The sequence below is a fragment of the Colletes latitarsis genome, chromosome 1 (assembly GCF_051014445.1).
Source record: "Colletes latitarsis isolate SP2378_abdomen chromosome 1, iyColLati1, whole genome shotgun sequence".
In the NCBI taxonomy this organism is placed as follows: domain Eukaryota; kingdom Metazoa; phylum Arthropoda; class Insecta; order Hymenoptera; family Colletidae; genus Colletes; species Colletes latitarsis.
Window position 1 is genome coordinate 37819942 of NC_135134.1, and position 14425 is coordinate 37834366.

The 14425-nt window shown below is 34.5% G+C and overlaps 1 protein-coding gene across 5 annotated transcripts in view; it reads right to left on the reverse strand.

Annotated features, from left to right (window-relative positions):
- LOC143343882 (nephrin) overlaps positions 1 to 12862 on the reverse strand; it is a 391538-nt gene extending 378676 nt beyond the window's left edge. For 3 of the 5 annotated variants that reach the window (XM_076769253.1, XM_076769262.1, XM_076769225.1), the window contains exon 1: positions 12674 to 12862. The gene's annotated coding sequence lies outside the window, so the exon portion shown is untranslated. Of the gene's footprint in view, positions 1 to 9253; positions 9511 to 12673 lie in introns of those variants that run through there. The other 2 variants (XM_076769234.1, XM_076769243.1) reach the window with 2 other exon arrangements.
- Between the last annotated feature and the right edge of the window lie 1563 nt (positions 12863 to 14425).

Below are 14425 nucleotides of genomic sequence, written 5' to 3' on the forward strand. Positions count from 1 at the left end.
AGAAGAGTACGAATAAACACTTATTTCCATTGGATTATACATTTCTTCGCGTATCTATTGTTTTAATTTCCTTGGTAGAAATAAATACACTATAATTGTCGGTAATTCTAATGTTAAAAGAGTAATTAATAAATGCCAGTCATTAAGGACGATGAACGATCTATGAAACAGTATGAACGAAGAGGGTGTCTTTGGAAAGAAGCAGCGTTCGCATTTTCAATTCAACTTCCGGTTTCTTATCGATCCTTTCGAAATATGCTAACGACATCGAATCGATATATTTTATCGTCGATGATTGATGAACGCCGGAATTCGTCCAGAGAAAACGACAGCCCCGCAACGTAACTCTGCTACTATGTTATGTCAACGCGTACAAATCAAATACCACCCAACCGGGACTTCCGTTGCTTCCTACTTCGCCTCCAACTTTCCTTTCGACCTACGCCATTGTCGCCAGCCATCCTAAATCCTCCTACTACCCGCGTTCCACTGGCACTCTGGACCGCGGCAAGACATAATTGAATAAAACCGCTAAGTGATTAATTGCATGAACCTTCGCGGTGCTCTTCCTTGCCAACTAACTTCGTGCTGGAGTTTAAAGGACATTTACAGCGTCCTATTGCCTTTTATACGACTTCAACCAACGAGTCAGCCCCGCGTTTCGTGCGATCTCCCCACCTATGAACGTCATACTCTATTAGCGTCGCGATAATGAAGTCTTCCAACCAACAGTGCGACGAGGTATGCACGAAAGTAAAAAAACCACAGTGTGAAATGCGTGGCTCGTTATAACGTATCAATAAAATTATATTTCCCCACTCTTCCCATAAATGGATCACAACGACCTCTTAAAAAAACCATTAGGGATCAAATTATCAAAAAACTCTATATACAGGGTGTTCGACCACCCCTGAGAAAAATTTTAATGGGAGATTCTAGAGGCCAAAATAAGATGAAAATTAAGAATACCAATTTGTTGATTAAAGCCTCGTTAAAAAGTTATTAACGTTTAAAGTTCCGTCTGTAGAATGGCAATCTGCGAGAAGACCTTACATCCAATGTATTTTTTCGACCCATTTTCCTGGGGCTCGACAGCTCCATTAATACGCATTGCTTGAATTTTGAATCAGTAAAATCCTCCAATCCGTTCAGGAGTTTTAACACGTTCACTGCCAGATCAAAACCGTATAATATTCTGCAAAAGTAAAATTTTGATTTGTGACCATTGTAAGTTACGTAACCTAAAATTTGTTTCGGTACTTATTTTCGTAACCTTGTTAAAATTCACGAATTCTATCCTTTATTTCCCTCGACGTTTTAGAATTAATTTTTCTAGCATCATAATGGTAAATCCTGTCACCCATATATGGATGACGTGGCAGTCAAAGTGTTACAAATATTGCATGCGGTGGAATAAGTTCTGGCCAGACATTATAGTTTCGGTAAAGAATTTTTTTCTCGAAAATGCGTAGGATTTCGGGGGTATGTCTATTGACCAAAAATGATTGTAATTGACCCCCGTAAACAAAAATAATTTTTCTAGAATGATTCCAAATTTTTTAATTTTGTCGAAGAATTTGTCCACCTACTCGAATTTTTTTCTCAATACTGGGTAGGATTTCAAGGGTATGTGTATCCACCAAAAATGATTGTGATTGACCCCCGAAACCAAAAATAATTTTTTTAGAACGATTTGAAATTTTTCTTTTTCGTCGAAAAATTTGGACACCTACCCCCTGTCGATTTTTCTTAAAAATTCGTTTCTAATGTTTAGTAATTTTGTTTGACACCCAACAGAAAAGTTGTCTAATACTTTTTTGTAGGTACCCATGAGCACTACTTCAGAAAAAAGTTTCATTCAAATATATTCACTATTGTAGGAGTTATGGACGTTTGAAAATTGGACCATTTTTATGGGGTTTTTCTCATTTTGCGGGGTCAAGGATCAACTTTTCGAATATTTTTAGAATTTCTACATATTCTCCATCAAAATACGCGTAGTTTGCTTTTTTAAACATTAAAATCGTCCAATCCGTTCAGGAGTTATGACATTTTAAAGATTCGTGTGAAATTTCGAGGTACCATTTCAGGCCTCAGATTATATTTTCGGTAATGAATTTTTTTATCGAAAATGGTTAAGATTTCGAGGGTATGTCTATTGACCAAAAATGATTGTAATTGACCCACGCAACCAAAAATATTTTTTCCAGAACGATTTGAAATTTTTTTTTTTCGCCAAAAATTTTTCGGTCGTTATACAAATTTAAACGTTAATAACTTTTTAACGAAGCCTCAATCAACAAATTGATATTCTTGATTTTCGTCTTATTTTGGCCTCTAGAATCTCCCATTAAAATTTTTCCCAGGTCTGGCAGAATACCCTGTATACTTACGAACAATATATTATCGATGTCATAACATTGTTTTTAATAGTAAAATTAGATTAAATATTGCGTTAACTCACATTAATTCTAGTATTTTGTTGTTTTGCTAATTAGGGGATATCATATAGTGTAAATATTTATTTTCTAACTAGCTTAATGAGGGCAATTTTAAAATAAAATTAATTTTTTTTCTAAGTATTCAAGATTTTTCCAAAAAATATTTTCCAACAATTTCATTTAAATAGTATTCTTTTTTTTTTAATTTTAATGGCGATTTATAAAAAAGTAAGTATATTTGTTTAAGAACGCGTGCGTAGAAATAACAATTAAATTTCGCGATTGAAATCGTGCAGAAATGGAATTTCAACAGCTTTCGATGGTCTCTGTGATACTACTTTTTTTTTTTGCAATCAGTGCATCAAATCATGGTCTCATATTAATGACCAGGACGCGATGCAGGTTGAATGCATTGATATTCACGTAGCCAATGGAACCAATAATGCGGAATGAAATCATTTGCTCCGTACGTGTACGGTCGTTTTACCGAGTCGAAAAATGAATAGTTCTCTTGAAACGTTACTGCTTGAAATATTTAATGAAAAGTTCTACTCCATGCAAAGTTTTGTTGTATTAAAAGTGTTTTTATACATACACTTCGATTCTGGAGATTAACTATTATAAATATTTCCACTAAAATCACTGTCAGTGTTGCTCATCACTGTCTTGGCTGCGCAGTTGTCCCAAGTGTTCCACGCTTTTAATTTCTTTTCGTATTCAACTTCTCCTTTTACTAGTTTCTCAAGTATTTTTTCCATATTCTTTTTGCTCTCAAAACACCCTCAATGTTTCCCTTCCAAAGGAAGTAATTTGTCTCATCCAATTGTTCCACATTAGTTATGTCCCACATGTCGGCCATGGTGACCTTACTTTTACACGCGTTCACTAATATTCACTTTAATCTTCTCCGTAGTCATGCTCTGCTATCAATTTGTGGTGGATATCGGTGAAATAATAATTACTTAACACCTTAAGATATATCGAGTGGTATCATTAAATATTTAATAATTCTCTCTCATTAACATTCTCCGTACTTTTCTGTAACTTCTTTTCTTCACCATGTTCATAGTATATGTATTCCATAGATAATACAAACTCTATTAATTATAACTCTATGTAAGAAACCAACTATCACAATTGTTTTTAATTGTTCCCTCGTTTTTCATGGTTTCCGGCCACTTTATGACGTCGTTTAGCGTCGGAATATTCACACGTAGAGTGTTAAATGTTTTCTAAATGGCTTATATCGTTGAACAAGGAACATACTTGATTGATATTACAGTTCGTAAACACGTACAATGTATGTACATAATTACTTAGAAAGCAGCAGTTTACACCAGACTCGCTTCAGCATCAATGGAATTTAAATTTTCGATCCGGCTTATCACTGTCGCGGTTCCATAGTCACCGAAAGACGCCCTGTCTCGATTTTTCGAATACCAAATTAGAACAGCGTCCCACAAATTCTTCGTTTATTTATTTAAAACGATTTATTTAAAATCAGATGCGTGGAATCAATTCTCGAGTGCGTTTCGTCTTTAAAAATAAATCGAATATAAAAATTAAAATAGAATTATAAAAATTAAAATTGTATTTTGAAAGTGGTCAGCTTCTTGCAAATTTTCAATCGGCAAATTAATTTTTCGATATTCATAGTTTCATAGTTTCTCGGTTTAACGGTAATCGCTGTATTAGTTTCTCGATACTCGTAGCTTCGTAGCTTCTCTGTTTCGTAGAAACCGCTAAATTAATTTCTCGATATTTGTAGTTTCTCTGTATCGCGAGAAACCAATCAGTTTGTTTTCAAATTTTGTGATATCTGAATTTACAGAAAATGTTGTATTTGATTGAAAAATATTTCGATTCACCGACTAGTAATATTTTAAAAATAATATTTTATAAAAAATATAAATTAATAAATGAAATAAAAAATTAAAATCCACTTTAACGAGATTGATGTTTTCGGTCTTAAAATAAAAAATTACTGATTCTCGAACTGCACGATTAATAATTCATTTACCAGGGAAAGAATTATTTGCGAGTATGGAAAATTTATTCACTTCGTTTTAATTTTCCAATTACTAATTACAATTCTTCGCGGAACGCTTGTTCGCATGACAGGAATCGCTAATGATCCATGGAACAGAATTTGGTGTACGCGTTCGTCTGTCCCGGGCATTATGTTTTTTTTCCATTCTCCTAACTGTTTACCAAAACTTTCGACGCAAGAGGGACCGTATTTTGACTCGGCGAGTTCTTTCTGCAATTGGAAACTTTGACAAAAGTTCTAAGTGGGAAAAGTTTTTAATGAAGTTCGCCTGTCTTACACAGTAACGGCAGCCGAAAGATATCGTAAACGCGATTACGCATTTAACATTTTTGCTCATTGTTCGAGTCATTTATTTCACGGTGAACGTTTTACGGAAGAACGAATAATTTATGCGGTGAATTTACATTTTTATTTTACGATTCGTCGACGGTTGAAACAGGTTTGAAAACAATGCTGAACTTTTACACCGAAATTGAAAAACAGTTTTGATGGCAAAACTGTAAAAAAGTTAATGGACACCGGAGTTAAACAATTTATTGGTTTAAACGTCGGTTTAAAAGATCTAAAAATTGTTATTAACAAATATAGAAATTTATTTGATGGTTGGAATCAATCTTGGGTAAATTTTTATTTGAAAATAATGAATAAGAATTTTAAAAATAAAAATAAATCTACAATTTTTATTCGCTATTCGCGAATGAAATTTGCTAGATTCCGGCTGAAATATTTTCGTCCAAATAAATGAATTTTCAAAAATGTTTATTTACGTTCGAGCCACCCTAATACCTCTAGTTTCCAATATTTTTCTGCCTCCCATACCATTTATTTCCTTTCATCGTGTACAAATTAAACTGTTTCATCGTAGGGAATAATATTTTTCAAAAAGTTTTCGTCACAATTCACGCGCTCTTTAGTAAATTCAATAATTTAAAAAATAATAAATATTCGTTTATATTTGAACCACCCTTGTAGCTATCATTAAATTCAATTCAACGACCGACAAATGTGGTCGAGGAAAATCACACTTCTTCCGAATAACAATTCAATATTTTCCATATATTTAATATTTCTATCTTCAGACACTTTTTAATTAACTTCTGTGTTAGCTTCCTCCCTTTTTGTGGCAGGAATTGTCATCAGAGTTTAGGTAAATAATCGCTCATTTTATTATGTCAAAGACTGTATATCGAACAATCTCGAGTGTATTGAATAATCTCGGAGTTTTACACTTTTAGTAATTATACAGAGAGTCGATTAATAAGTTTAAAAGATGAATTCCTCTAAAAAGCACTAGATATATTAAGTAACGATAAAGGAAGCAATTAGAACAAAACTAATCTTGAAACTTGTTATCTAGCCATAGTATGTCGGGTGTATCGAATATTCTCGGATCTATCGAACATTCTCGGATCTATCGAATATTCTCGGATCTATCGAAATTTTCGAACTCTTACACACACTTTTAGTAATCGTGCAGAGGGTCAATTAATAAGTTTAAAAGATGAATTCCTCTAAAAATCACCAGATACATTAAATAACGATAGAGGAAGCAATTAGTTTGACGACGAATGACAGACATGAGTCTGACTAGATATTACAAGACATGGGGTAAAAATTGAATCGAATAAATAAATCTCGATGAACAAAACTAACCTTGGAACTTGTTATCTAGCCATAGTATATCGGGTATATCGAATATTCTCGGATCTATCGAACATTCTCGGATTTATCGAATATTCTCGGATCTATCGAAATTCCCGAATTCTTACACATTTTGTAATCGTGGAGAGGGTCGATTAATAAATTTAAAAGATAGATTCCTCTAAAAAGCACCAGATGTATTAAATAATGATAGAGGAAGCAATTAGTTTGACGACGAATGACAAACATGAGTCTGACTAGATATTACAAGACATAAGGTAAAAATTGAATCGAATAAATAAATCTCGATGAACAAAACTAACCTTGGAACTTGTTATCTAGCCATAGTATGTCGAGTGTATCGAACATTCTCGAATATCTCGAAATTCTCGAATTCTCACACGTTCTAATAATTGTGCAGAAGGTCGATTATTAAGTTCAAAACATAAATTCCTCTAAAAATCACCTGACATTAAGTAACAATAGAGAAATGAATTAGTTTGACGACGAATGGCAGACACGAGTTTGGCTAAATATTGAAACTCGTACCGAACAAACAAATCTCGACGGAAAAACTAATGTGGGAGCTCGGTACCCAGCAATAATGACTTTTCAGAAGAAGGTTGCCGACCTACGAGTCGCGCGGTTCGCCCTGTATTCTGTTGCTAAAGCGTCGCGACGAAGAAACATCTTGCAACGAGACCAGGAGGATCTCGAGTGTTATTCGAGGACAATAAGTACGCCGGCCGAGTGAAAATGCACAACGGAAGCACTATTCATTCTCCGTTCCCGTGGGCCGGAAAATGTCGTCCAGTAGAACTCAGCGGCCCCCAGTCACTTTCCCGGGGGCGAGAAACTTTATTAAACGCCGACATCACCGACCGTTCGTATTAAAGGTCGGCGTTCCATCGGTTCAAGTTACCGGATCGAATCGAATTTAGCTAATACAACGCCAATTCGTATAGCCTTGACATTTTTTATGTGGTCGTCCATAGAGTCGACTGGTTATTGTTCTCAAGACCAACGTTTTCTGTCTTCCATCGAGCCAATTTCTACGAACCGCGGGGCTCTGGAACGGTTCGTTGTTAATTAAATGCACGCTCCGACGTTCTAAATATATTACGGGCGCTTGATTATTCTTAACGTCTGGTAATGACAACTGAATTCCCCTCCCCACGACGGCACGAATATTTTATTGCTACGCTCGACTTAAATATCGACGGTGTTAATGGTGTTCGTTAACGTTGCGCGGCTGGAAAAATTATTCGCGAATCGTTGCTGCTGGTGATTACAAAATCCTTTCCATGCAAATTGCAATTTTTTATTCAAAAATTATTCGCCAACGTAATTGCGCGTTCAAGTCATTTTACAAATCATATATCGCAAATGAACACACACATGGACAGACAGAGTCTCGTTCAAGGAAATCAATGATCTTGGAATCTCGAAAAAATACGATCTTGACCATTTTAAAAATCAACTTTAATTTTCTAGTCAAATGTGTATTTGTATGTTTGAAACAGCTTCGAGGATTTTAGATTATTTAATTAGACTGTAAAGATGTGTTTGATAGTTTTTATCCCCATAACGTCGTTTATACACGTAAAAAATCGTTTAGGGTTAGGTCGAACGCGACCGGATCACGAACAAACGAGAGTCGCCACATTCGAAACGCTCGAAACGTCGATAATCCTTTGTCGAAAGACAAAACTATAGCTGCAACGTAAATAGAGTCCAATTCGATTATAACAAGCATCAAGGGACGGACAAAATGTTCTCGTTATAACCATTACTCGCTGTATCAATGACGGAGTTGAATGTACCTCCTATTTTTATTTTTAAATTCCTACTAAATTCTTTACAAAATACTTTTGAACAGAGTATCATGATTGCACGACTCGATATTATTCGTACGATAGTACAGAAAAACAATTGACCCAAGTAAATATTCCAATTGTCGACAGATTTTTTTATAGTTGCAATTTTTAATAACCGAAAGTTCTGAGTACTGTATTTTTATTTATTTCATAACGTGGAAAAAATGGAACATTTTTTAGAACACTTTTTTCACTTTTTTCATAAAAGTAACGTGTAGATTTATACGAAGCAAGTCGCCATCGCCCAGGGATTAATTTATAAAATAAAAAACAAAACTATCTTCCATTTTTTAAAAATATAATAAATAGAATCACTACGTTCATTTTATATATAAACTTTTCACTTTTATAACGGACTTTTGTTACTGATTCCAATTACAAACTTCTGTTACTGAATCCAAAATAATTGTTACAGTGTTACCGATATCAATTTACGCGAAGCACATAATTTATTAAAACTAATACACATAATGCTTTCATTAAACTATTAATAATTGTATTAATGAAATAAATTGAAAAGCATCAACTTGCGTGCCAGTAATTACGTTGGCGTCGAAATTAGATGCACTTCCGGTAATATTAAGCATGCTTTGTCTGTCCACGATGTTTAAACAATGCATTTACGGGCAAAATTAATAAATAATAAACACGATTTCGATTAGAATTTTCGTTACAATCGATGTGTGTTTTTTTAGGATCTCAATTTTATATTTCCAAGATAAATTAGTTCGTCGGTACAGGAATATTATTATTTATAATGTAATATTATCAATACTATTTTCATATTAATATTGGGGAATAATAATATGTAGTGACTGATTTCACATTCACTAATCAAAAAAAATAACTACCTTTTTGTACGCCATTAGTCAATAATTAATATAAATTGAAGCAAATAAATAATTGAAAATTAAAGGGAAAATATTTTAATAAATATCGCACGCTTTAATGTAATCCAAAGTGTCAGTGGAATATAAAAAATTTTTCAACTCTAGAATATTATTCACAACTATATGCTTCTATAAACGATAAATCAGAGACACTGTTGTTTAATTATTGTTATTGAAAGAGACAGAAAATTAAATAACAACGACTCTAAATTGTCTCGTAATCGGGAAGGTGTACAAATAATTGTAAACAATATTTTAGAACTCAGGTCGTCCGACATTATTCACCCGTGATATTTTATATTTATTACACTGACCAAACAAATGAGAAAATGCGTATTAAAAATTATCACTCACTATGAAAGTAACGTTGGCATACACTGGTTAAATATTAAAATACTCCACTCGTTGAATGCACAATCCTGTCTCGTAGAACGAGCACTACAATCAAAATCACCTGTGTGTCGATTCTCACTTATTATTCGTTTATGAATCACTGGAATTTTTGTTTTTGAATTTTCGAAATTCCGTACGATATTACTACTCGTCGCCCGGATTCGTTCATCGATTCGAAATTGCCCACCCGCGAGATGCTCGAGTGTTCCAAGTCCGAGAATAATCTCGTCGAACTCTGTAACCGAGATATTCGGTAACCGAGAACTCGGTAGCCGAGACGTTCGGTAACCGAGAATAAGAAAACGACCTGCAAACACCTGTCGGTTCTGTTTGGCTCTCGCGCGCGTGCGAGGAAAATATTTTTCCGTTTGTTTCGCGCGCGAGCAAATCGATACAGATTAATTTGTCGATAAAAGTATCGCGTCGGTGGAAATTCTGCGCGCTGGTGGATCCCCAATTACCAAACGGTCGACCGAGAAAAACTCGTTGAACTCGTTAAGCCGCCAGTGCCCGGACCTGTTACCAATCCCAACGCGACGGTTCGACGTCGAATAAGATTCGTGCAACGATGAAATCACGATTGGTTGTAACGTATCCGAAGTCACGTATACTCGGTTACCGATAAAAGCAACTGAAAATGAAAATTCACCAGCCACCGTGGCTGCTGCTGCGAAACAATCCCTCCTGCGGAACCTTTAACGCAGTTTACACTGGGGCTGCGCCCGTAGAACGATTACGTTTCGAAGAAACGTGTCGTATAAACGGGAAACTCGAATCTCTACGGACAATTTTTACCACTTCGATCCCCTGAACCTGATTTCCGAGCGTTAACGGGACTATTCCGATTTAAACTATTTTTGAACTATTTTTGTTTTAAAGAAAATCCTAGACTGCTTTGTATTGGGATTTTGCGTATTTACTGATATATTTAGTATAGACGGACAGTATTTTAGTCATTTTATTTTCGTAAAATTTGCTTTGGATCGTATTTGGATGAATATTATCCTCGGTTTAAGTAGCGAACAATCTTTTTTTCGTGATGTTTCTCATAGAATTTTTGGGATATTATCTTTGTCCCCTTGAATACACATTTATATTGCTTAGGTCGTTAGTTTTTATTAACAGCGAGACACGTCTAATTGGCTCAGGAATTATTACAGTAGTGCCTCCATTATACGATGTAATAGGGGCGAGGGTTGGTCGCATGATCGAGAGAGTCCGAAAAATCGGGGGATTCTTTCTTCGCTTTAGGGCAACAGGTAGATTATAAATACATCGTAATACCCTATCCAGAACATAATAGATACGTTATATTACCTATGTTTAAATAACAAATCTCATTTGTTAAATTTTTCAAATTCAAACAGGACCATTAAAACCAACTTTAAAATTTATTTCATGGAATATTTACATTTTGTATCCGTTAATTGCGAAATATCTAATTCTATGATTTGTAACAAATAACGACTAAACATTTACTTATTGATTTTAATACAACAATAAAAATCATCACTATTTTAAAAGAAGATTCCAGATACTTTTAGGTGCAAAATATTTAAGACATTTTTTGAGAAAATTCGCAAACCATAATTTTTAATCTTGAAGTAATGATCAGATCCAAAAGTAATCCAATTGTCAATTATTTTTTGCAACGTTGGAAAAGAAGAATTAATTTTTGTATCCGTTAATTGAGAAATATCTAATTCTGTGATTTGTAACAAGTAACGAATAAACCTTTATTCATTGATTTTAATACAACAATAAAAATCATCACTATTTTAAAAAAAGATTCCAGATACTTTTTGGTCCGAAATATTTAAGAAATTTTTTGAGAAAATACGCGAGCCATAATTTTTAATCTTGAATAGTAATGATCAGAATGTTTAAAAATAGAATTTTACATAGCATAATTTTCCACTTCGGCAATTTGTTGAATCGATATTATAGTCACTTCATTGCCCAGTCGTACGATCCAGAAATGAAACGATAAAGTTACGTGCAAGTATAACTGAAAGATACGAGCAAAGTTTGGGAGAACATTCCTTATACCTGGAGTATGAAAACGTTTTGTACGAGCATAAGTCCGAGAAACGATTCGTTTCCTTGTTGCAACTCTTTTTCGAATAATCTGTTACTGCACTGTGCTCGTGCTGTTCTTATGTTGTTCTTACGTACACTTTAATATTAGGTTTCAACGTAAGTAAATATCTATACATAAAAAAAACACAAATTATTTCAAAGCAAATATGGTTTAGATCGCTATCAAAGTTAGCACGAAGATGCTGTAGATAAAAATGAAAATGGCAGCTTTGATTTATTGCTTGTTTTGTTGGCAAGTTGTCAAAGATTCTATCATAATAATAAAATATATTTCGCGTGACCACTTTTTTGATAATCGGAACTGATTTTCGAATTCTCTTTGCCATTGCAAATAACGACAGGAGGAAAAACTTTTGACCTCGAAAATTCACGTCTAAGGAAACTCTTCGACCAGTGAAAGCGTGGAAAATTGAGATAAACGCACATATTTGCGTGCAATATCCGCTGAGAAGCGATTAATCGATTTCACGCCTAGAAATTCTCCCGAAATTTCTTAACGCGTTCACTGCTTTGATGGTCACTGGTAACCGACGCTTCGCACTGGCGCGTCTTTAAAAGGCTTGAAATAAATGAATCTTAATATTTTTCTGAATAAGCTCACTGACATTGAGAATACTACGTAATAATATAAACCTAGACAGGGAAAGGTATACGAAAATTTAACCCACTGGAGTTGTAATGATAGTTATCGAACGTTTTCACTCTAGATCAGTCATGATCACGAAGAATAAAATTTCCCTACAATTTTCAAAAACAATAACAGTGATCGTCCGTCATACTCTTAATTCCAAAGTTCATTATCAAAATTAATCCAGCATTTGTCGCAGGAAAAGTCGAGAAATCAATTCATTAAAGAAAACAATTTCTAGTCGATCTTCTATATCACATTGTAACAATAAAATCCCAATATCTAAATTTTTTAAGTCTGATTTAATCCCACCGTAGATATGTATTAATTAAAATATTAATTCTTCTATATCTCACACCAGGGGCCAATCGATAATTTCTGTACTAATTTAATTTTGTAATTTTTCCAAAACCCAATTCGCTCTATAGAGAGTTAAAATTGTCAGGAATAAAAAAAGCACAACAAAATTCGCGGAGGGGGGGCAATTAACGAAACCCCAAAAATCTTTCCCAGCAGAAGATAAAACTACCCCTCCCTCCCTCGAAAGAAACATACTCGACGAAACGTACAATTGCAATCGAAGAAGAATAAACAACAAGATCCAAAAACTTTCTACAAATATTAATTACTTTCACTGATCACTAATTAACAACCTTTTTAAATCTCGGTTTCTCCACGACGCTGTCGGAGTGTTTCGCGGGTTGGGCGTCCCGTTTCGATCGCGGTGACGTCCCGACGCACGAACGATCCCCGATACTCTGTAACGCGTCGATTATGATCGCGAATGATCGCGGTACGCGCGAACGGAACCCGATGAAAAATATACCCGTACGCTCGCGACGATCGCGGGCTGAACACTGGCGCGTCGCGCTGCCCGGACTTTTAGTTCCTGGCGCTACCGATAAGCGCCGCGACGCTGTTCGCGCCCCACTCCATCGCTCCAGCCCTTGGACGCGGCGCTGCTCGACCCCTTCAAATTGCGCGGCGCGTTTCACGGTGTCCCTCGACTCCTCGTACTTCCATTATCAATCGCCGCGACGCGACGCATCGGTTCGACGCCTGCACGCCTAGTCTTTTCACGCGACGCCACGCTACAGTACAACACCACCACTGACATTCTTAACATTTTTATAATTTCAAAGAAAGGCCACGATTACGATTTCCGTGGCCCCTACTTTGAAGGTTAAATTTGTGTTCTTGGGGTCATTCTAAGAAAAAAATTGTATATGTTATAGGTACCAAATCGGCCTGGTTTAGCCGGTAAATTGGTTTCTCTGTTTTTTATAAATCTGCAAATATCTCGGTAACTATGCGAAATATGACAAAATGTCAGGAGACCTATTTTGTAGGAAATTGAATTTCTTATAAAAAAGCATTAAAATGATGTTTTGTAATAATAACAAATTATTTAAACAACGTTATTAAAAGAACTTGCATGTTCAAAGATTGTGAATACGTAAAAGCTAATTATATTTATTGTTGTTAATTAATTTCCTTAGTAGATTTATTATTTTTTTTAATGTAAACGATTTTCATCATTTTTAATATTATTATTATTAAGGGTTATTATTGTTTTTATGTTCTTAAAAATTATTGTCTTATGCTACTAAGACCTAATTGTTTTGTTAATTACTTCGTTCTGCAATTTAATTATGTTATATTCTATGTTATATTCAATATGTAAAAATGATCTACAAATTTATTAATTGTATTTAAATTACGTTTCAGCTTGCATCAGATGATAGCTCCTATTACATATGTACATATGTATAAGAATACGCTTTCGTATAACTAACCGTCGTTCGAATAATAAAGGTTTAGTCATGAGTCTGTATACCTGAGGTTCTAAATAATGAGCTATAGTCGATACATGGTGGATTGCGTATAGTATCGATGTAAAATCGAAAAACATTATGCAATCAGGACAAACCCCCCATTTTCATTCTAATTTCACTCCAAGGATGTTTCGTTATAAAACTTTGATTCGATGCAGATTTTTATAGTTAATTTATACAATTCCACGTGGTAAATACACTACAGAAAAAGAGAAAGGTGCAATTTTAGTACGAATGTGCACCTGAAATCATTTGGGCCTTGTTTCTCCTCTCTTAATGGAAATTCCTCATACCTGCCCTATTACCACGTGAAAATCAGTTTATTTATTTCACAAAATATCGTCCAGTGTCCATTTCAATGTCTCTTATAAATAATTTAATCTTTCAAATGTTACTCATAAGTCTACTCAATGGAAAATAGATTTATGTTTCTTATGAAGCAAATGGTGGGCCAACTTCCTGTGAAAACTTTCAACTATTTTATTTAAATAACTGTTAAATATCTAGCTCAAATACATTTGTAAATCACTTCTAGTACATTTTTGCAATAAATATATTATAAAAACGATA